Below are 22,246 nucleotides of genomic sequence, written 5' to 3' on the forward strand. Positions count from 1 at the left end.
GGGCTGCTTTATCACTGTGATCTGCTTATAATGAGAATGAGTGAAGAAATTCTGGGAATGGGCTGACAGAGAGTCTTCCTTCAGAACAGGAAAGCAGCATCCTATCACAGCAGGTACACCCTCAGAGAGAGAGAGCAGGGCTTTGAACACTGATATTATCTTCTATATTAAACACTCACACTACAGTGGGGAAAGGAACACAAGAAATACCACAAAAGTGCCTGATAGTAAGAGAGCAGAGAAAACATTTAGCAGGACTAACACTGGCATGGACTGTAGATAATGCTAATAATGTGTATTAGGTTGTGCTCTTATCTCTGTCCTCTTTTAATTTTGATTGTTGTAAACAAATTCCTAAAATTCTTACCACTTCCTTGTCTCTTACACTGTGTTATTAAGATGATCTCATACACTATTTATTCTTCTTCATGTACTGAGATGGTTTGTTATACTGTTGCATTCCAATGCTGAAGATATTAAAAAAACAATTTCTTTTTAAAAGGCAGAGAGGTTTTTTGTTGTGTTTTTGTTGTTGTTTATTTATTTATTTGTTATCTACTTTTTCACTTCCTTGTGGTTCTGGGAATGGGAGCAGGCAGATGCCAAGCCCTAGGTGCTACAGGACGTATTTTTTAATTCATATTTTAACTCACATATCAAAAAACCTTGGGGAAACTGAGGTTTGGACCCTAAAGATTCCTTAGCATTGCCCAGGAGGAGCCACACACTCGATTTCAGAACAGCCTGAAGGTACTGCAACAGCTCAGAAACAAATGTGTTGGCTAAAACCTGCTCGAGTGTGTCAGGAAAAGACAGACTGGAATTAGACAGATCTGAAGAACTTAGGCCTGTAAACCTGCAGGAGGCTGCTTAGGATAACAAGTAAATCCAGATTTAAATATTTAAACTTCTAAGTATCAGAAAATGAATGTGTAAATTTGAAGCCCTGTAAATCTGTTTGTCAGCCTGGGTGTAAGGTGAGGTCGGGTGGGTGGTACCATCTCCTTTACTCTGCACTTCAGCTGCAGAATTTCACTTCTGTCAAAATCCATTGCTGAACTTTTGTAAGGTGTTTATTTACTTGTTTCATTTATTGATGCAAATTCATATAAAACACCTCTCCTTGCTAGAAGGGCAATCTGCGAGAAAACCAAGGGCGCTCTCAGTTTTTGCATATTTAAGGAATGCTCAAAAAAGAAAAGTCTGTAGGATTTATTAAAAGATATGGTTCTATCTGTGAAATAACAGGAATATGTCAAGCTTGCTTGCTTAGGAAAGGCTGGGAACATAACTGTGGAAGCATTACCACAGAGGTGTCTCTGTGTTTCATACACAAATTGTATCTGATAGAGCTCTTCACTGCAAACACCGTGTTTGCATGAATCACTGTATTTCCTGCTGTCCCTTCTTGCATCCTGTGGACTTAAAAATGAGCTGATCTGGCTTTGGCTAAGAGCAGAAGAGTGGTCAGAAATATAATTCTACTCCAGAAATGGGCAGTGCCCTTCAGCTTCAAGTTTGATCTCAAATTCTTACATTTCCTAGTGTGCAGTGTGGAAGTGGGCAGTGCAGGCTTAATCTGTTATTTATTGGCTAGTTATTGGGGGATTTTTGTTTTGTTTTGTGTTTAATAATGGTCTTAATGCTACTGTAATACTTAAAACAGAGACAGAATTTATCACCTCATAGTGCAGTCAAATAAATGCAATGACAGGGAAAGCCTAGTCCCTTCTGATTTAATAAAATGATGCTATATCTGGAACAAGTAAAATACTTCCTATTTATCCACACCCCTGCTGAGACTAAAATTAACCTAAAGAGGTGCTTAATGGCACCCACTAAGCCATCATATTAATTAAACAGCTTTATTACATCTACCTTCCGGGAAAGCACCTTTTCTTTTATTTTCATTATTTCTTTTATTTGACACTGTAGAAATTTATATGTTCTAATAACTCTTATGTCACCAGTGACTTTCAGCATTTTTTTGGGAAGCAGCTCCCACACTGTTCTTGGCTATATATATGTATATATGTCTTTTCATGGAAGTGGTGCTGGCAAAACGTCCCCTGCCATCACAGGCACTGACAGCTGAGGCAGCCTGGAAATGCCAGTTAATTTGGCCATTACAAATTTTATACTAAATTTTTTCTCCTTTTTAAGGGGAGTTGCAGGGATACAGTGGAAGATGGGAAAAGGCTGGCTGATGGAGGACATGCAAGGGTCTGCTCATGAAAATTCAAGCATGGAAAAAGCATCTAATGAAACATAGTGATAAAATACACTGAAGGTGATTGGTGGCATTTAATATTAATTCTATGCTTATATTTTAGTTTCTTTCAGTGTGACATTGTCTGAAGACTTCACAGATACCAAGGAGTACAGTCTTCCTAGAGCCTGAGGGGCAGAGAGGCACCAGAGGAGCTGGGAATAATAACCAGGTCTCCTGCCTTACAGTCCCATATTTACATTAACATTTTTCTTCTTCTTCTTTTTGTATGTCATTGTGACATTGGTGCTGCTCTAAATGCATGCAAAAAAATGAGATTTGTGACAGGAAGGTAAAGCTCAGCAGAGGATAGTACCAACACGAATAGGATGGATAAGGATCTGCACAGGTACAGAAACATTTTCAGGGATCTGGTTCCCCCTTTTTAGCGTCAGAGTTTAAATGGAACAGGCAAAACCTGGTTGTGTAAAGGTTCCAATTTTCTTTCTCTCTCTTTGTATATAGGCTTGAAAATTGCTGGTTTTCTTCCTGGATAAAGATGATATACATACTCGTGTTTCCAGACTTCTTGTAGTACAAATCCCTTTGTGTTCCCTTTGAGCCATTTCAGCAATGCTCATGACTGTGGATGTGCCTTTGACAAAAGCCTGAGGAGGGCACACACCCTTTCCTTGCATGGCCACATCTTTCCTTATCTTTTTCCTTTTCTTCTTTTCTTTTTTAAATTTGTTGTTTACAACTGGCCTATTATTTATTACACTCAGTTCTTAAATCTATCAGAATTATATTTGAAAGCCTATTTTGCCTAAAGGCTATCCTTTTATTCCCTCATCCAGTTCAAAGGCAGTGTGATCTATCAAAAGGTGCATTCAGACTGGATTCAGGGAAGATTCCAGGTCAGCTTCAGAAACCCAGGGTTGGGCAGTGAGAAGGACCTGGCTGTCCATCCACCTGGGCTCACCCATTCACAAAGGGGTGATTCTGAGTCAGTATATGATTGCAAGGGGAAAACTTTATTCAAAACAGTAATCCTCAGGTGGTTGCTGGTGCCAGCACAAGGAATCCCTTTCAGAAACAATGCTGAGCATTCCTAGAGGTAGCACAACCATCTGTGTATTCTTGGAATTCGGTCCCTGGAGCATGGCTGAAGCCTTCTGCATAAAGGAAATAAGTCTGATTCAGGAGAGAAACCAGAAGGAACAGCTATTACTGATAAGAAGTTATTGCAAGCAAAGCCTGGGATCCCATGCCAGTTGGCACGTTGAATTATTGACCAGATTTTCATCAAAAGGACTTGGATCATTTTGAAAAGTGATGCAGGAACATGTACTCAAGTTGAGATATCTGATGATCTAAAGCTTTGTATGAAATAACTATTCAGCTGCAGTTACTGAGTCAGTCCTGCCCACCTTAAACTCCTTTCCCTAGCTTGGAGCATTGTAAATTTGGTGAAAAATACCACCTTCCTCTGTGTACACTAAAAAAAAAAATTATTAGCTTTTTAGAAATGATGAACAGTTGAAATCACAATAATTGTCTGTTACATCATAACTTGCATTTACAGAGTCCCACTGTGATACAAAAGCTGAAAGTATTTTTCCTTCAGCTGGTTAATGTATTCAGAGTCTTTTAACTATGGCTGGAAGTGATGAAAACATGTCATTTTTCTGACATGTATTCTCAACCAGGAACTCTTTACTTGTCTTTTGCAAGTACAATAGACTGTCTATAATAATACCTTAGCTCTAGCTGTGGTATTTTTGAAGCAGATGCTCATGTTAGTCATCAACTCCTGCACATATTAGTATGCCTTAGATACACCAATATCTCATTGAAGGCAGTGGGGGTTTTCACTGCACAGGGACATTCTGACATGAATTGGGGCTGCATTATCCAGCCCCTTGTGTCAAGCTCTGTGCCCAAGGCAGAATGTGAAATACTCCCAGAAAATGGAGCAAAAGGAAATTGCAAAATGTATCTAAAGCATATTTGTTGGTGGCAATCACGGCACATTTGGGAATGGCTTCCATATGAACTCCGCTTTCCCTGGGCTGTGAAATTTGTTCTGGGGAATTTACATATTTTTGCCTTTTTATTTTTTTCTTAATGGAAAGGAACAACAATAGAAAGACTTCTCAGATATTGCCGTTTTTTGTATGATTTCAAACCCTTACATTACAAATTTATAGCTGTTCATAAGGTCAGCTGGAGCACTTGCATATTTTAGAAACTATGACTCGTTTGGGGCACTGTATTGGCACTGAGAATGAGCAAAATAATAAGACAAATAGCAATAGGGGAATGGATATGTACAGTAGCATACAAAATGTTCAATGCACAGAAGAAAAGCATTTTTGTAATACCATGTCTCCTTGCTTTTAGGTTTGACAGCCCACACTTGTGCTCTGGTGGGCTGTCCCATCCTTTACAGATTCTGCTGGATTCCAGCTGCCCTGTGACCTTGTTGTTCCAACACTGCCCAGCAGCATCTTCAGAGCTGAGCTCCCTGGGCCGTGGCAGCACAATCCTTCGTCAACACCTGTGTGCCCACTTGAAATTCCCCGGCTAGGGAATTCTGAGATGGTGTTGGTGAAATGCTGGGAATTGCCTAAAAAAGAAAGGATATTGCTGGAGCAGAGTCAACAGCTTTTGAAGCAATTTTCTGGCCCACACAGCTTCAGGTCAGTTTGGTTATGGGTGGTCAAAGCTTAGCCTGTGTGTTTTCAATTATTTGCTGGAAATAGTTCTGCATATGACGTCCGTGGAAGGGAATTAGTTGGTTGCTGGATGGTAAAATGATTATTTCAGGTATTGTCACTTTATCTTTGTCCTGTGAGCATGGATTTATATATCTACAGAAAGAGCACTGGAGAATTATTATTTCTAGAAACGTTCGCCTTCTAGCTGAAGCTGCAGTGAAATGATTAAATTCATCTTAAAATAGGGTTTTTCAGAAAGTAAGCTGACAGAATGAAGAGGGTTCACCACAGGGCTACGAAAATGATTCAAGGTTTGGAAAACCTGCCACTATTTAGAGGCTTAATTAGCTCACTCTACTTTAAAATAAAATTACCATGTGATATGATCAGCCTACAAATACTTATTTTGTCATTCCTAGTGACAGCTCCTTTCTCTTTCTCATAAAAGCACAACAATATCCAGCTTAAGTACTCATTGCTTGAAAATAAGAAACAATATTTCTAATTAGATAGATAAATAGATAACTGTCCAAAAGCAGAATGGATACTTGAAATCTTTAATTCGAGACCGTAGACTTCCTAGAAGGATGAACTTAGCTTGAACACAGCCTGATGAGGGCTAAAGGACACTCACCACCAAGGATATCCAAAAGATCAGTCTGAAGGAGGAGGTGAGATGACAATAATTACTTCTGCCCTTGTGGCTGTGTATAAGGGAGATGGATAGGCAGTAGAGAACAGAGTTTATTTGGAATAGGCACTATTTTACAGCCTACTAAAGGCTTCAAGGCCAAAGTGAATACCATAATAATGGCAATTAAGGTAGAGCTGGCTATCTTTCCAGGTTAGGCTTTTGAGTTAATCATGCAAAGGTCATTACTAATGCCACTCAAGCACAGCAGACACGTAAAGCCACCTCTAAACCACCTCTGATAAAAATGGCTTGCAAATCTTATCTTTCTCCTTAGTAAATTAAAAAGGTGTTCTATATATTTATTTTTGTAAGCTGTACAGTTGTTTTCATTTTTTAAAAGAATGACTGCTTTAGAATATAAGGCCTGTTCCTACAAATCTAAAATATTTTACTGGAATTTCAGGATAAAAATAGAACTTACTTAAAACTGTGTCAATTAAGAAAATATGGTATTGCTAAGTTTGTTTAACATTTCCTTCAGAAAAGTAAATAAATACTGAAGTGAGATAAATAGATACTGCCTGGATAGGCAGGCAGACAGAGAGAAATAGAATAATCTTGGAAATCTGTTGCATAGAATGGGTAGATTGAATATGAAATATAGCATAAAATGTGATTGTTTAAAAAGGAAGCCAATTATGCCTCTGTTTTGAAATACAAATCTTGCAAACTTACTCATAGATTTGCTACCACTATTCCATGCAGCTTGCAAAATTCTTGATGAAAAGAAGTATTTTTTTCATCCCTTGTGGAGAAGCTGTTTCTATTTAGATGCACAGCAGAAGTTCTAATTATTGAACCTTTCCTCTCTTAGACTGTGCTCCCATTGCATAACATTCTGTCCCTCAATGGCCTTTTTCCTTCATGTTTTCTCCATAATGAGGAAGAAGGCACTGTTTTAGTCTGTGTTGGCAGAGCAGGACCTGCCTTGTCAGGGGTTGAGTCTTTTGCAGAGGATGAGTCTCTGCTGTGACTCCGCAAGGAACTCTCTACCAATTATTTCCAGGGAAGAGCCATCTCACAGTAAACATCTCTCTCTTAATGGTGACAGACTTAGTCAGGAGAGTGAAATAATAAATCTTACAGAAACAGGGAGCTGACCGAATTATTGAAGGAGAAATCACTCCTGCCAGGTGCTAAGAAGTTTGGTGACAACACAAAAATCTCCAAGCCCTGGAATAAAAGTATTTTGCATTTTTAGAGCATTTCATGTCTTCAAGATGCAGAACAGATGTTTCTTAATTCTTCTAATGGTTCTGTGAAGCAGGTCAGCATTATCTCAGCTTTACAGATGGGCAAGGAGTACAGAGAGGTTGAATGATTTGTCTCGGTCCAGGGTATGAATCACTGTCAGAACCAGGAATAGGATTCAGCAGTGCTTGGGAGTACATGCACATGCTGAAACCACTCAACCACACTGTACCCATCATAAGAAATGGAAATTAATTTTTAATATTCCTGTTTCTAAAGTGAGATTTTGGATTTCAGAAAAATGAAATATTTATTTCATTATGTATGACTTCATAAGCCTATAATTTATACCAGGATAGATTTATTGGCTTTATTTCCCTGTGATAATTAGATAGTCCTTGTTGATCTAATGGGTTTGTGATTTTTAGTGATGTATCCATCTCCCCAAAGAAACAGCATTACTTGCCTCTTATGTACTTAGGAACAGAATTAAATGGTATGCACATAAAGATCTTATGGAGCTACAATATTAAAATGAAGGGGTTTTACTTCTCCTAAATGTAGGCTAAATATACTAAATTAATTTGCAACTACTTCAGTTTTCTAAGCAAGTTTAATCCTCAGATATTTATCAGGCTGGCAGCATCACAGTCCTCTATGTACTTAAAATATTGAGTATTTAAACTGCTGATATGTTGCAATGATACCAGCAGATTGCAAAGAGTTTGCAAACATTAATTAGTTTGCCTTTAGCAGGGGAAAAACCCCACCAAGTGCCTCTGGCTGGCTGGTGATTCAGCCCTGTGTGCAGGACAGTGACTGACACTGGAAGAGAGAACATTCTGGACTGAGACAGCTGCAAAGGAGGGGTTTTCCCTAAATCCCAGCAACCTCCTTTTGCTTCAGAACCTCCTGAATTACTTTACTCCTGTTACTATGTTACTGAAGCTGCTGCAGCTGTGGTATCACCATAAACGTTAAATCGAAAATTCTAGTCCTTTTGTCTGGTCAGCCTCAAAATTAATTTCTTTCCATCACTCTTTTCTCTTTTTTTTAATCAAAAATATCCTTTCCCAGAGCCACAGGGCTCCTGCTTTCCCTGTGCAGAAATGAGTCTCAATCCCCTGCCCAACAAGTCAAAGACTCCTCCTCTTTCACAGGCCAGTCTTGAATCCTTAACATTTTTTTTCCCTGAATGAAAAGCAGATTAAACTGCATCTTCTTTTGTATAACTAGTATATAGGAAACTCTGAAAACTGTGGCACTGATCACAGAAATCCTAAGGAGTATCCTGACCTTTTCCACAAATGAACATTGCATTTTCAGCTAAAATTAAAAAAAAAGACTAAGCATTATCATATTTTTCATTCCTGCATTATTATGTTCATGATAAATTTGGGGAATCCTGCGGGTGTATTCTGCCAGAAAGTCAAAAGGAGGGCCTTGCTGAGTATTTTTGAATAAATGTGTCCTTTAAAGGTTAAGTATGAAGGAAAGGATGTAACATTTTTGTTCAATTACACTAATGTTTTAAAGGCAGCATTACTGTCAAGACAAATAACATCTTAGGAAAAGACAAGGATTGAGGGAGGCTGAAAGAGTGACCCAGAGGAATCTCTATATAAATATAGGAAAAAAGACAACAGCAGAAAGAGTGAATGGACTAAATTGTGAATGGATATATTGGCTGTGATCCTGCTTTTGTTTCTTCTCTTTTTCAGCCCCAAATTAGACTTCATCCATCTGGGTGCACATGCCCTGCTCACCAAATTTCTGCTTAGCCTTGCACGGATCAGAACTAATAACCCAAGCAAGAGATTCTCATCTGTTCCCCTCCCTTGACCTCCTGGCACTGCTCTGTTCCTCTCCAGACAGCCTGGGCACACACAGGAGCCAGAATTTGGCCGGCATGTTGGCAATGGGAGAAGAGTTTAAAAGGGAGAAAAGAAATGCAGATGGCTGAGAACCACCTGTCAAGGATTCCCAGGGTGCAGACAGATTAGTGATGCTATTTGTGGTTGCAGTGGATGCAACAATCTCTTCCCCACAGCCGTTGATGGGGACAAGTTGCTGCTCCAGGGTGAGCGGTGAGAAAGGTGCTTCCCCTTTTCCTTCACCTGTTCCCTGGCACTTAGGGGAGACACATTTAAAGCCAAAATGGAGAAATCAAGCTGTTTATGAGAGCCAGTATTTACTTCACTTCACAGGAACTTTCTCTTATAATATATTAGATATAATTTTTTCCTTTGTCTTGTACTGTGTGTTAAGGGCTGTCCTATTGTGGCTGCTTTGACAGCCACATCTTTCTTGTTTATAATACAATTTGACTGACAATAAGTCAGGGAACTGTGATTTGAACTCCTCGTTGTGACTGGCCTGACAATAGTCTTTCTCATTTATAGTGCCATTTGATTGACAATAAGTCAGGGGATTGGCAGCTGGTTAGGGTTTTTTTTTTTTTCCCATGAATGTGTATTTCTGGCTAAGACAAGACATCTATTCCTAAATAGTTTGACAGATAATTTGTACAAAATTCTAGAATGGTGATATTCTTCAGCATCCTTATTAAAATAATATTGTTCTTTGGCTTTGTACCAGTTTCACTTTTAAGATGATGGTTTTCCTTCTTTCTCCTGTGCCAGCTGTGTCTCTATTTTTGTCACCATTACTAAAGCTTTATAGAATTGCAGTTTATATGTTAGTAACTGTTACATGTGTTCTTGACAATTTTTCTTCTTAACAAGCGTGAGAAAAGCTATTATCTGGTTTGTGAAATCAGTGTAGATGTGCTATAATTGGGAGGTTTGGGGAACTCTTTTCAGTGGTTCTGCTTGTGTACTGTTAATTGTAGTCAGTCACTTCCACGATATTTTCTTTATTTTTATAGAGAAGGAATTCTGGCACTCACTGTGCTGTTGATAAGTATCATCTCTAAAGAAATACACTTTCTCTGACACTTGGCACAACTCTGCCTTCCACCCGAGAGTCCCAAAGCCAAAACCAGCACAGTTTGTGGTGATGTAATAGCAAAGGAGTAGTTTGCAGTGACCTTCTGCAAAACTTGGCCAGGAATCAATGCCAAAATGGCCTATGAAACATACCCCGGGCAGTAGAATAACAACCTGTCAGGCTGCCTAATGCATCTTTGCCTTCCCTGCAATGTCCAAAGGCAGAGGAAAGTGAGAACATGGAAAACAGATACCCTAAAGAGCATTTTTATTTAGAAAACAAAAAAAAGCCCGAAACCCACAAACACATATTTGCATATTACTGCTGCTGTGCAGTTTCAGTCTGATCATGAAGGGCTCTCAATTGGATATCCTTCATGAGTGCAGTCACTGTGGAGGCGGGTTGAAGGGCAAGGGAGAAGGGTTCATGGGCAGGAAATCAATAATGGTGCAATTCCCAGGATGAGGCAGCAGATTCTGCAGCCACTTGCAAGTCCATTATTCACATCAGTTCCAGTGTCCATGTTTATAAAAAGCATATTTTTAATACCCCTACAACCCCACACAAGATACATTTAATACAGCTAAGAGAAGGACTAGTTTATATTTTTTGCAGAGCACCCATGAATTTTTTAACTGGAGGGATATGATCTCTGCACAGTTTCAATGTGCCACTTTCACATGCAGATATTTTGTATACAAATACTGGGAAGATTTTCTTTAGTCACTGGGTAAATATTCTGCTCAGAAATAGTTTCAAAGTTCTTCATAAGGAGTCCAGTCAGCTACATCACTTAAATATGCTTGAGGGACTGAAGCCTGAACAAGCAAAAGCATAAATTGCACTTGAGCTACTGAAGAACAAAAAGTAGAACAGGTATGTTTGTGTCTATGCTTGTTACTAAAGGATGAAAGTGTGAAGAAAAACTTTAAATTGGTACTGGAAATACGTTAGATTTTAGAATTCTGATGCAAAAATATTCAGTAGAACAAGAAGCCTAAAATGAGAGCTAAAGGCACTAGGCCGGAGAATTGAAATGTAAAGTTTGTTCATGGTGGAGAGAAAAATATTTATTCCTTGTTTTTCTATTCCAAATAAATTTCTTTCTCATGCTGTAATCTCTTGCTGCTGTTTATCACAACCTGTGACTTTTCTTATTCCCTCTTCTCTTTTAAAAATCATGAAGCTGGTGGTGCATTTAATCAGCCTCTTTCCTGGATGATGCCAAATAGGGAGCATATTCCCATGAAACACTTGAGATGGTGAATTCCCCCAGTTAAATACCACCATTTTAAACAGGGAAGATTAACACAATAAAAAAAAAAAATCAAAGGGAACAGAATAATGTTTCAAAGCTACTCCAGGCTAACGTAACACAGCACTGAGCTCTGTGCTCACACAGAGAGCTGCTGGCCTCAGGCAGGCTAAATAAAACGTGTTTTACATCTGGATCAGAGTTAGAAAAAAATCTTAATACTTCCATCATTGCTTGGGTTTTTTCCCTGAACAAATGGTGAGGAATATAGCAGCCACTATTGCTGTACTATGGCTTTCATAAAACAGAATGGCTGTGTTTTATCACTCCTCCTCACTTATGCCACTTCTTGGCAATCAGATAGGGATATTCACTAAAATTTTTATTTTAAAATTAGCTGCTGGGGGGCTGTTTGGGGAACAGGAGGGCCAGCTATGGTGTAGAAGCAGACACAGTTATTCACGTTTCCAGATCCCTTTGAAGTGGTTCCAACTCCATGAGTAGGAGCTGAAACAGCTGTTTCTATGAGGTGGAAAACAGAGGCATCTATGGACTCTCTGTCTTTTTTTCTGTCTGGGGATGCCCCTAAGCTATGCTTTCAGTAGTAGTAAAATTTTAAAAATTTTGCTAATTACGGATCCCCCCATTAAAAAGTGGAAAAATAGACCATTTTGTCCTCCATTGAACTATAATGGAAAACTGTAGTGCAGGAAAGAAAGGTACAGGACCGAAATTGGAAGCCCTTAATTTTTGAATTATGAACTCTTTCCCCGCTGACTGTATGAAAAGGCAAAAGGAAAATACCAGCTGTGGACAGGCAGCAGAAGAAGAACATGGAACCCCAGCTTCCCTGTTCAGTGGGTTATTCCCAGGGAATACTGCTTAAAGTAAATATGCAAAGACTTCAGCAAAATGTGCTATTTTTATTGCCTTCTCTCTAAGAAACTGCCAAACAGCTTCCTCTGATTTATTACAATTATTAGCATTTAGCCATTAAGGAGTACACAGGTAAGTTATTCTTGTTTTTTCCCAATACTTCCACTAAGCATGTCCAAGTTCCATGTTCATAGTTTTAAATGACAAGGAAATTCTTACCTGTGTGAAAACCTTTTCCCTCATCCTTGTGTTACCTCAAATAGAGATACTTGCCTGCTTGTATTTTATCTCTTATAGTACAGCCCAGACAGTAGAATACTTGGAAGACAGGTTTGTGGGGTTTTTTTTTCATTGGTCACTACCGGTTTTAATATTTCACTTCTAAGGAGGAAAAGAATGCAGTTAGGCAGAAGAGACAATTTTCACTCTTTCCACCACTACTGGTAAAACATACTCACGGTACATGATTGAGAGAATTGTCTTGCAGCTCTGATAGGTTATAAATAGGAGGCATTGTCATTGTCTAGCAGTTCTCCTGCAAAGGAGGGCTAACTGAGTAGATTAATAAAATATTGGCATTAAAAAACCATTTTCAGTTAAATTTTAAAGTAGCTGATGAAATATTTCTATAGCAGCCCTGTCAACTCCTGCTCCAAGTCATATTACCTCTCCTGCTTGGTTTTTTTGTGTTTGGTTGTTTTTGGGGTTTTGTCGGAAAAAAGCCTTATCCCAAACCCAAAATACCAGAGCCTGGGGAGAGTGTGAGAGTGTCCCATGCTCAGAGTTATAGATTCATAGAATGGTTTGGGTTGGAAGGGACCTTTATAGAGCCCCCATCAGACTCCAGCTGGTTCTTGTGGTTCAGTTCAGATATGGTGTGGGGGCAGTCAGAGAGATGGGCCTGGGAGATGGTTTGTCCAAACTGGCCCGTATCTGTGGCTCTGTTGTGGCTGCTGCACTGCTGTTCTGTGCCGAACGAGGTGAGCAGAATGTAAAAATGGTCTGGGAGTTTGTTAATACCCTTAATGAGGCATTTGCTTTATTTTATATAAAGTACAGTGTGTGCCATGTAAGGTCTGGTATTTCAGGGACAGATAATTTAAATCTAATAGTAATTTACCACTCTAACACAAGCCAAAACATCTCTGTTTGGATTTTAATTCTTCTGCAGCTAAGGGATGAGAGCAATGAAGATTAAACCTTTTTTTACTTCTCTTTATGATCTCAGCAAAGTGCAGATTTGAAACACAGAAAAACGTTGACCTTCATATTAACCTGAATTTCTTTTCCTGTTTCTTCTTGAACATATTTTATTCTCTTTATGCACAGTGGGGCTCTTTTTTCATGTGCTCTTCTGTTGAACAAAATGCCAAAAAGATGGAGTGTGCACTTTTACATCAAAGAAATGATGAGACCGTGAAAACTCATTTCCCTTGTGACTTCTTAAATTGTTACTAAGGAATTGAATGTGTCTGTTTGAAACAATGTGTCCCTTTAAATTCTGTTTTCTTATTTGTCTACAACTGAAAATCACCTTTCATTTAGAGCATGGTCCAAAGGCCACTGGAGTCAAGAAAAGATTCTTAGTTACTGCAGTGAGTGGTAGGTCAGATTTTTTCAATTATTTCACTATGTAAAACCCAGAACAGACAGTTTTAAAAAGAATTGGTTATCTAGAGGGGAAAAAATTGCCTGGTGTATTCTGTTTATTCGGGTAGTTAAAAATCTTACCTTCAGATGGGAAAGAGCTAAGTGAATTCCCTTCTTACTGCACAGAATGCATTTGACAAGGACAAGAAAGGTCAAGCTGTAGTTAAATTCAGGGAGCCAAACCAGGGAAAATATTGATTTACTTCAGTTTTTCTTACACATAAAGGTGATGTGAGGTAGAAGCAAACACCGTAACAAAATCCACAACTTAAACTCTGTTGGAGGAAAACCTTTTCCAGTGCTACACTACAGTTTTGGATAATCCCTCACTGCTGGGATGAATGATTTGTCACTGCTACAGTCCAGGAAGTTGCTAGAAATGGTCTTGATTGGACTGAAAGGCATTGTAAAGCAATTAACTTCTGACTATTAATAAAGCTCCCACAGGATTCATTAATTTTAAAAAGTAGACAAAGACTGCATTTAGTAACTGTAGAACTGTGGCTATATTGAAATGTGGAAAAATGCTGCACCATATCCACGCTGTTGTAAATATTCCTTTTCAGTTTCCAGAAAAAGATTGTGAAGTTTTAATTTAGAAAAGCATTTAGGTATATGATGAAATTGTTTTCATTTTGACTGGATATAAATTAAACAAACAGCTAAGCCCTTTGCTTAATAAGGAGCAATTTGAATATCTGCTTATAGCCCAGGTTCAGATTTCATTGAAGTTTCAATTCCTCTGAACTGGAGCCTTAATCCCCTGAATTGTCATGGTATGGTTTGGATCTAGAATCTGGAAAATTTCCCTTTCCTCCCAGACACAAAGCAGCCTTCTCAAAGACACCCATAGCTCATATCCATGTTCCTTTCCAATGCTCCAGTCTTGTGCTCTCTTTAATTTACCGTTTATTTCTCACTCCCAAGGCATGTAGTAATTTAAGCAGGTGATTTTACAGCTCCTCAAAACAGTGATTGTTTACTCTAGCAATTCAAAAGAAATCCAGGGCTGGAGAAAATCTAAACCTTCTCTGTGCAGGTCTCTACCTTGGGAGGCGCTGAACCGCTGACACCCTCCTTCTTCCCCTCTTCTGTACTCCTGTCACACTCACACCCACTTTCTGGTTGGTCAGACTCTATTTTATGCCTAGAAAGAGCCACTCTCTGCTATGATCCCATGCTGGGATAGCACAACAATGGAAAAACATTGCTACCAGGAAAATATGTTTAACTGTTTTCAAAATGCTGGAGTGAGCCAACAGCCCATATCAAAGCCTTTGCAAAGGCATCAAGCCAGTTTCTCAGATTCCATTGTTTATAATCTCACTTGGGTTATTTCCCAACAACTTGGAAAATGTGTGACTGTTTTTGTATCTGAAACGAGTTTGTCCAGTGCCAAAGTGAGAATATGGGATATTTACAAAACAAGGCTATCTGGCATCACTGGCAGTCTTTAGGACTGAGTAACTGAGTCATTCTAGCAATTCTGTTACTGAAGATATAGCAACTATATGCTGAATTACGTGGAGGGATTGATCTGGGTTATGGTTTGTTGGGTTTATTTTGTTCTTTTTCCTGGTAAAATAGTTCTGAGCCAAGTGATTGAGCCAGGTTTGTTCCACATTACTGGTTCTGAATCTGTTAATGCAGCAGATGCAGGAATACAGGTTCACAGAATCATGAAGAGATAAGTGGGCAAATTTGCTCAATGCTGCTGATCACAGAGCTCCTTGTGCTAAGCATTCATTATCTGGTACACAGACAGAAAAAGCCCAAATGTACAGGTAATTTGTTAAAAAGCCTTTCTTGTAAACTGCACTCAAAGTGGATATTTTATACTATTACTTAAAAGTCAGAATATCATAAGTTTGGTTTCAAATCCAAAGAAAGTAGGTACCCATTTCCAACAATGTTAGATACTGAAACCTTGATTCCAGAGCATGGAAGGTCACTAGCTTCAGGGTTCTTGGAAGAAGAAGAAAAGCAGTTTGGAAGGAAAAAAAGAAACCCTAGGAGATCCAGTGTTCATTTTCAAACCAGTAGGTTGTGTTTAAAATCCCACCTTGGTATTTTTCTTTTGCCATCAGAAACAAGTGTATCTATAACAAGTTCATACCTTTCAATCTAAGAAAAAGTGACAGCTCTCACATGTTGAAAACCTGCTATGCCAACAGCTGAACTCTTCAGACTTCCAGGAGTAATTTCATTACAGGTGTTCTGCTGTTACGCTTTTTTCTTTTAAAATAATAGTGGTTTCCACCTAATGAAACATTTGGCATTTTTTGTAATGTGTAATAAAATAACCACTGCCATTGGGTTCTCTACCCCCTTTTAATCATCACTAATTTTTTGGGGTAAAATATTTCAGTAAATATGTGGTGGTGGGTTTTTTTTCCAGGCTAAAAATTTACTTTAAAGAAGAGGGAAAAGATGAACTTCCTGCAGTGAGGCTGGTAAAAAATTGTTCTGCTATTTACAAAGTGCACCAATGCCTTTTGATTAAAACTAAGAGTGAGAAATCTGACTCTAGCTTGAGAGCCTTAGAGAAAAAATTCTTTCAGAGAGACAGAGAATGAAAAGAGAGTCAGGTGGCACCTGTGAACTTCTGCAGTCTCAAAAATGTGCTGCTCTGGAAGAGCTGTTTCTAGGTAAGGGCATTTGTCTGCAAACATTCCTTCCACCCAGCTACTTAACCTAGCTGATGTTTTTTGCTTCCACCTGGTCTAGTGGAAGGTGTCCCTGCCCATGGCAGGGGGGTTGGATTTACATGATTTCTAAGGTCCCTCCCAGCCCTAACCATTCTATGACTTCATTTGGGACCTTCAGTAACATTTATTCCTTCGATATCTACTTAGCCATGCAGCTGAGAACAAGACCAATCTTTACTTTCCAGGATGGTAGATACTTATGTTCACTAAAAAAAGAGGTCTATACATCCACTATGTCCTGAGTATCTCCACTAGAGGAGTATTTTCAAGAAATTTCCAAGATAACATCCTGAAAAAAGCAACATCAGAAAGAAGTGTAAAGCATTTGCATAGAAACGATCACAGTATTCCATGGTGGACTAATTTTTGCCTGTGTTTTAGGATGTTTTTGAAAATTCCAGGGCTGATTACTGTATTTATTTCATGAAAATAGTAGAAATGTACTGAGTCAGTGCATTAATCTCTTCAACCAGGCATAAGAAAATATTTATCTCAGTTACCCAATGGTAAAAATTATATTGCTCAATTTCTTAATCTTTAGTGCATGTAATAACACAGAAAAAACACTTTTCAAAGTGCTTTCTGTCAAGGAAATTCCAGGCCACAGTAAAGAAGTGCACTTTGAAATAATGAAAAACATAATTTGGAGCTATTCACAGAAGAAATACTTAGTGTGCTTATGAATGTTAAACTCTAAATCTGTTAGTTATGTGCTAGTAAATTATGCAGACATATAAAAAGGGAGCATGCTCAGCAACTGAGGAAGAAGTTGTTATGACACTTAGGACATGTTATTATAACTAGAAAAGAATCTTTACCATGGTTGCATTTACTGGTGAAGAAATTAAAAAAAAAAAAAAGAATAAAAGGGAAAGAAAATGAAAAAAGATAAAGGGGAAAGGAGAATTAAATAATAAATTTAATTTTGCCTTAGAATAAATTCCCTTTCAGAACAAAGGAGTAACTGTCAAAGTGGATTTTGGAACAGAGTTGTGAGAGATGTTAGAGAGCAGTCAGAGGTCTAGCAAATATGATCTCTGAAGAAAGACTGTGTGAAATGGGACTCTTTTAGATTAAAAAAGAGAAAGCCAGGGCTAGGTGATGTCCCTTCCAGCTTTATATTTCTATGGAAATAAAAAGTTCTGAAGGAGGGTCACTGCATCCAAAGACATAATCCTATCTTCCAGGAAATAAAAATTGCTTCTGTATAAAAGTTGAACTGACACCTAACCTACAGACTTGCATAAAGAAATAAGGGGAAATTAGTGTCCTTTTATTCCCAGGACAAGCAGGAAAGCAACGTGCATGGGATTGCAAGATTTTGTTTATATGCAGGAGAGTAGAGTGTTGATTAAATTCTGGCTAGAATGATCTTTGTCTCTTGTTGTTAATAATTATTATAGAAATATGTAGCTAACAGATCAGATGATACTTGGAACTTTTTTGTAATAAACCAATAAATAAATAACTGGTTTTTAACTGTTGGGGGTACATGTGTTTACAAATATCATCACAAAGAGCACCTGGCCACCTCAGCAGGTCCTGACAACTCAGCTTTCTAGCAAGACTGGTCATCAATTATATACATGAAGTATATTCCATCTGGCCATATAATTTCCACTGGGATCATGAATGGTGTTTTAATTTATGAAAAATCATCTTTATAACAGGGAGAGGACTCCTACAAACCATCAGATTGAAAGGCAGGGGAAAGTGAGCTCATTCAAACCTGGTATAAACTAATTGGGAAATTCTCTGTTCACTGTTCTCCAAATAGTCTGTGATAACATTCAGGGATCTTTTTTTTTTCTTTGCTTACAGGAATGCACAGAGGTGCCTTTTCTTTTTGGGTGGCAGGGGGTTTTGCACACATGGTGTGAGAACAGGTAGCAGAAGAGGGGAAGGATGGGTAGAAGAAAGGGTGCATTGCAAAGGCTGTTGTAGGTTTTGAAATTAAATGCAGATAAATGTAATTCTTTGACTTGCCATATAGAAAACCAGTGGTAGGACTGAGCCTAGTATTCAAACCTCTTGTTTAGTGTTATTCTCTGCCATGGTTTCTCAAAATCAATCCTGTCAGAATCTTCCTTGACTGTGTATATATTTTTAGGTTTCTACTGTGCTTTCCTTCTGTCCAGTGCAATGAAGAGTTACCAGTAGAGGAGATTTTAAACAGATTTTTTTTTTTCAGATTGTGTTTGCTTTTAGCTTATTCTTTTTAATCCAGCAGGAACACTGAACATGTGAAATTGTTATTGTTGTCAGTTTTTTAGATGAAGAAACATTCCAAATCTTACTGGTTCTCTTTCTGAGAGATTCTAGCAATGTGCTTCATCCTCTGGACAGTTGCTGCAAAGAGTTGTATAAATCTGACACATTTGTTCTTGTAATTTTTTTTCCATTTTATTCTTGAGATTCTGCCTGGGAAGAAGTTGTTTTAAAAATTCATTATTATTTGATTGCAATTTGGATGTCAGCCAACAAATTTTTTGAATTTGAAAGAAAATGCAGCATCAGCTTCTTTGGCACTATAATGGAATGAAACCCTCCAAGCACTCATTAAAAGGGCTTCTGACATCTAGCAAAATTAGATGAGGTGTAAATCACTGAACTACCATATGTGGTTTGAAATGGAATATTTAATTGTGTAGAATCCAAACCCAAGGCTAAAGGGAAATTTAACTACACCAGCATAATATTTTGATGATGGAAGAAGTAAAACCATTTTAGATGTTTTATATTTAAAGTTTAATTTTAAAAAATGTTTATTAAGGGAATCTCCATTGATATCCACATTGTTATTTGGCATATATGCAAATGCTTGAGGAATAATACTAAAGTACAGTAATGAGTTTTCTCCACTGAAGAGTTTCTGAAGGCTGTAAAAATATTACTGGAAAATTTTGATTGTAGAAGCATGATCATAATAATTACTTCTTCCTTTAGCTTCCTCCTGGTAATTTTGTGTCCTTTGATGTAGCTCATATCAGGGTAAGTTTGCTTCTCAGTCACTGGAGCTGCTTCCATTGTGGAGGCAGAAGGGATCAGGAGCTGTGAAACAGTTTTACCTTCAATTTTACTTGTATTCAAAACGCAGCTGAAAAGTGATAGCTATTTTTCCAATAACTGTAACAGTAGTATTATAAGTAAATATTTCTATTAATTTTCTATCCATTGACCCTTGTTGGGATTGGGGCTTTATTATGTCAATGCCATGCAAGTTTCAAAGAAAAGGTGTCTGGCCTGAAGTCTTTGTAAACAGAAGGAAAGGGATGTGGGTGCATCACCTAATGAATAAATACGCAGAAGAATGGGTCTCACTTTGTTACACATGAAGTGAGTTTGATTTTGATCCCTTGTGGCTCTATTTGAACTATGGTTTTGTGAGATTATACAGGGGTTTTATAAGTTTTTGCATTAATTTAAGTTGTCAGGCTGTGACTCAGCCTTTAACTGCACTTTTGAGAATAAAGGTTAGATGGTATTGTTTTATCATTATTATTTTCTAAATGCCTTTATGAAAGCAGACAAGAATTTATTTCACATGCTGCAAAAGTGCAACTGCCCCAACATGAGAATGGGTTAAAACAGAAAAACACATTTGTTTTCTTGTTTATACTGCACATGAGAATGGAATATTTCTGTGCAGAAATGTACTTCCTTGTGATGGCATGGATGAATAGACTTTGATTCCTCAAAGAGAACTATTTGTTTGTCTCTTCAAGCCAGACAAGGTGAGACTTATGAATTATATTTTAACAGGAATCACTTTGAAAGCAAGGGAGAAATCATGTGAGAAAACTGTCACTTGAGGAAATCTTGTGCATAGTTTCAAATTTATTAAGAAAAAAGACATTCTTCAGAAAAGGAATGAGCTCTGAAGGATTCAGGATGTGCAGCTCTGTGCCAAGAATAAGGAAGAGATTTGGTTCCTTTGCATTGTTCTCTGGAGTGGGGAAGTGGAGCAGTGGGAGTGTGTTGGGATCAAAGGATGGTTGGTAATTTATTTTGTGTCCTTTTCTCCAGCTACATTGATATCCAGCATAAGCTGAAATGAATAATGTTCATTTCTTGAGGAAAATATGGTGCATTTGAGAACCAGTGTTCAAATGAGCAATAATCCAGCCTGGCTTCCTTTGTGTTATCCAAAGCAGCAGCGTCTTCAGCTTCAGAGATAAGGGTAGGAAGACTGCTTAATTTCAAAGGTTTTTCACTTTTATCTTAGTCTGGGAAATCTGAATACTTTAATGGGTTTAGGTTTTTAATTTAATTCCAGGTTGCTCATCATTTCACCTTTCAGCTGGGCTACAGAGATAATTCAATCATATTTCCCTTGACGAGTCATCTGAATTACACTTATATTTCTCTGCAGATGTGAAAATCAGCTGCCATAATAGAGAGTGTGACAGACTTTTGCCTTCCCTCCCTCTTTCTCCCTTAATTTAGGGACTGTTCTGGTCTTGCTTCATAATGCAGATGTCCTCTGACACAGGCATGTGAGAGACAGCCCTTGTATAAAATGCAATGTGGTGGTTTTTTGCACAGACACAATGTCAAAAGTTTTGGAAGTAAGGCCAGAGAGCAGCAATTAGGCAAAGAAAAGCATCAAATGTGCAAAACAATTACATTCTTGAGCTTTGGAGAGTGTAGGCTCTGTTTCTGCCCAGATTTCAAGTAATGTACTCATCTGTTTACATACTTTTTCCCTTCCATAATTGCTTTTCAAAAAGGTTCCTAACTTTTTTCTATCCCTTGCTCTCCACCAGATAATCAGATCTTAACTTCTGATGCAAATCCACAAACATGGAGGAGGATTCTCTACTCTGATCTTGATCTCAAATGGGTGATCAAGAAAGAAAAAAAGGTGAAGTGGTAATTTTTTAAATGAATGTTTTTGCTGTTAGACTTTACAAATTAGTTTTGTATGTGAAATGTCTTCTCTTGGAGGTACCCCAAAGAAGCTCAAGCACTTCACAGGTTTGGCTGAATGCTTACTAAAGACAATGTCACATTTCCATGCTCAGATAAGGTCTATCTTTTCAATGTTTTTCTTCTTTTTGAGGTCACTAAACCTGAAGACGTTTTTTATCTCCCACGTGGATTTCATCACCTCTGTTTTTATGCTACCTCTGGAGGTGGAGACAGCACCAGCTGCTCAGCAGTTACACAAGGCTTTGCTGGATTTAGAATTCCTCAGGTGTGAATTGCTACCACCATTCCACAGAGATTTTTCCGCATTCTTTCCTTTAGGAAGCTGACTACTGCCAGTGTTTCCTGCTAGTTAAGAGGCAAGGAGCCATCGAAGGCACATAAAATAGTTTTCCCTCAAGACCCTGGCTGAAATTCCTGAGTTTATTCTCTTTAATTCTAGACCATACAAACTTGTGAAAGCTCAGGGTCTAAACCTACCCTTCACACGATGCGCTGTTGTTCTGCAGGTATAATTTTCTGACATTCTTCAGAGAGATATGAGCATTAATTTTTGCCCAAAATACTCACAGGAATACTATCTGTTATTTATAAAATTGGCATTCATTTTATATTTGGCAGGTGTTCATAGTCAACCTTGGACATCAAACAGCCTTTTTATTCAAGACATTATGGGTGCCTTGCTGAAGACAGTCCATTTCAGCAGGGGAAGTAACACCTGGCTATTTCTACTTCATAAAATCAGAGTCTAGAATAAGGTGTGTATGTAGGTGAGGGAATGTGAACAACAACAAAAAAATCAGAGAACAATTACAAAATTTTAAAAGTTTGCTATGCTGTGTGTGTTGTGTGCACATTCGTGTTCATGTGTGTGCACATGTATGTTAACATTTTAACGTTAGGGTAAAACTTTATAATATGCCTTAAATTATAGTGGCTTTTCAGCCAGTAAACTATATTTTATTATTACTATTATTACTATTAGTAATATAGTAATTATTATTATTAATTATTAATTATTATTATTATTAATTATTATTACTATTAGTAATAAACAAAGTTTAT

At 37.9% G+C, this 22,246-nt stretch overlaps 1 long non-coding RNA gene across 1 annotated transcript; it reads left to right on the plus strand.

Moving 5' to 3' along the window:
- The first annotated feature begins 4,594 nt into the window (after positions 1-4,594).
- LOC121660220 lies at positions 4,595-10,881 on the plus strand. The gene is made up of 2 exons (XR_006014564.1): positions 4,595-4,911; positions 8,536-10,881. It is a non-coding gene; the product is annotated as an uncharacterized LOC121660220 (long non-coding RNA).
- Positions 10,882-22,246: the final 11,365 nt, after the last annotated feature.

The sequence above is a fragment of the Corvus kubaryi genome, unplaced genomic scaffold (genome assembly GCF_017639235.1).
Source record: "Corvus kubaryi isolate FWS band 111438036 unplaced genomic scaffold, C.kubaryi_AGA036_p1.0 138, whole genome shotgun sequence".
In the NCBI taxonomy this organism is placed as follows: domain Eukaryota; kingdom Metazoa; phylum Chordata; class Aves; order Passeriformes; family Corvidae; genus Corvus; species Corvus kubaryi.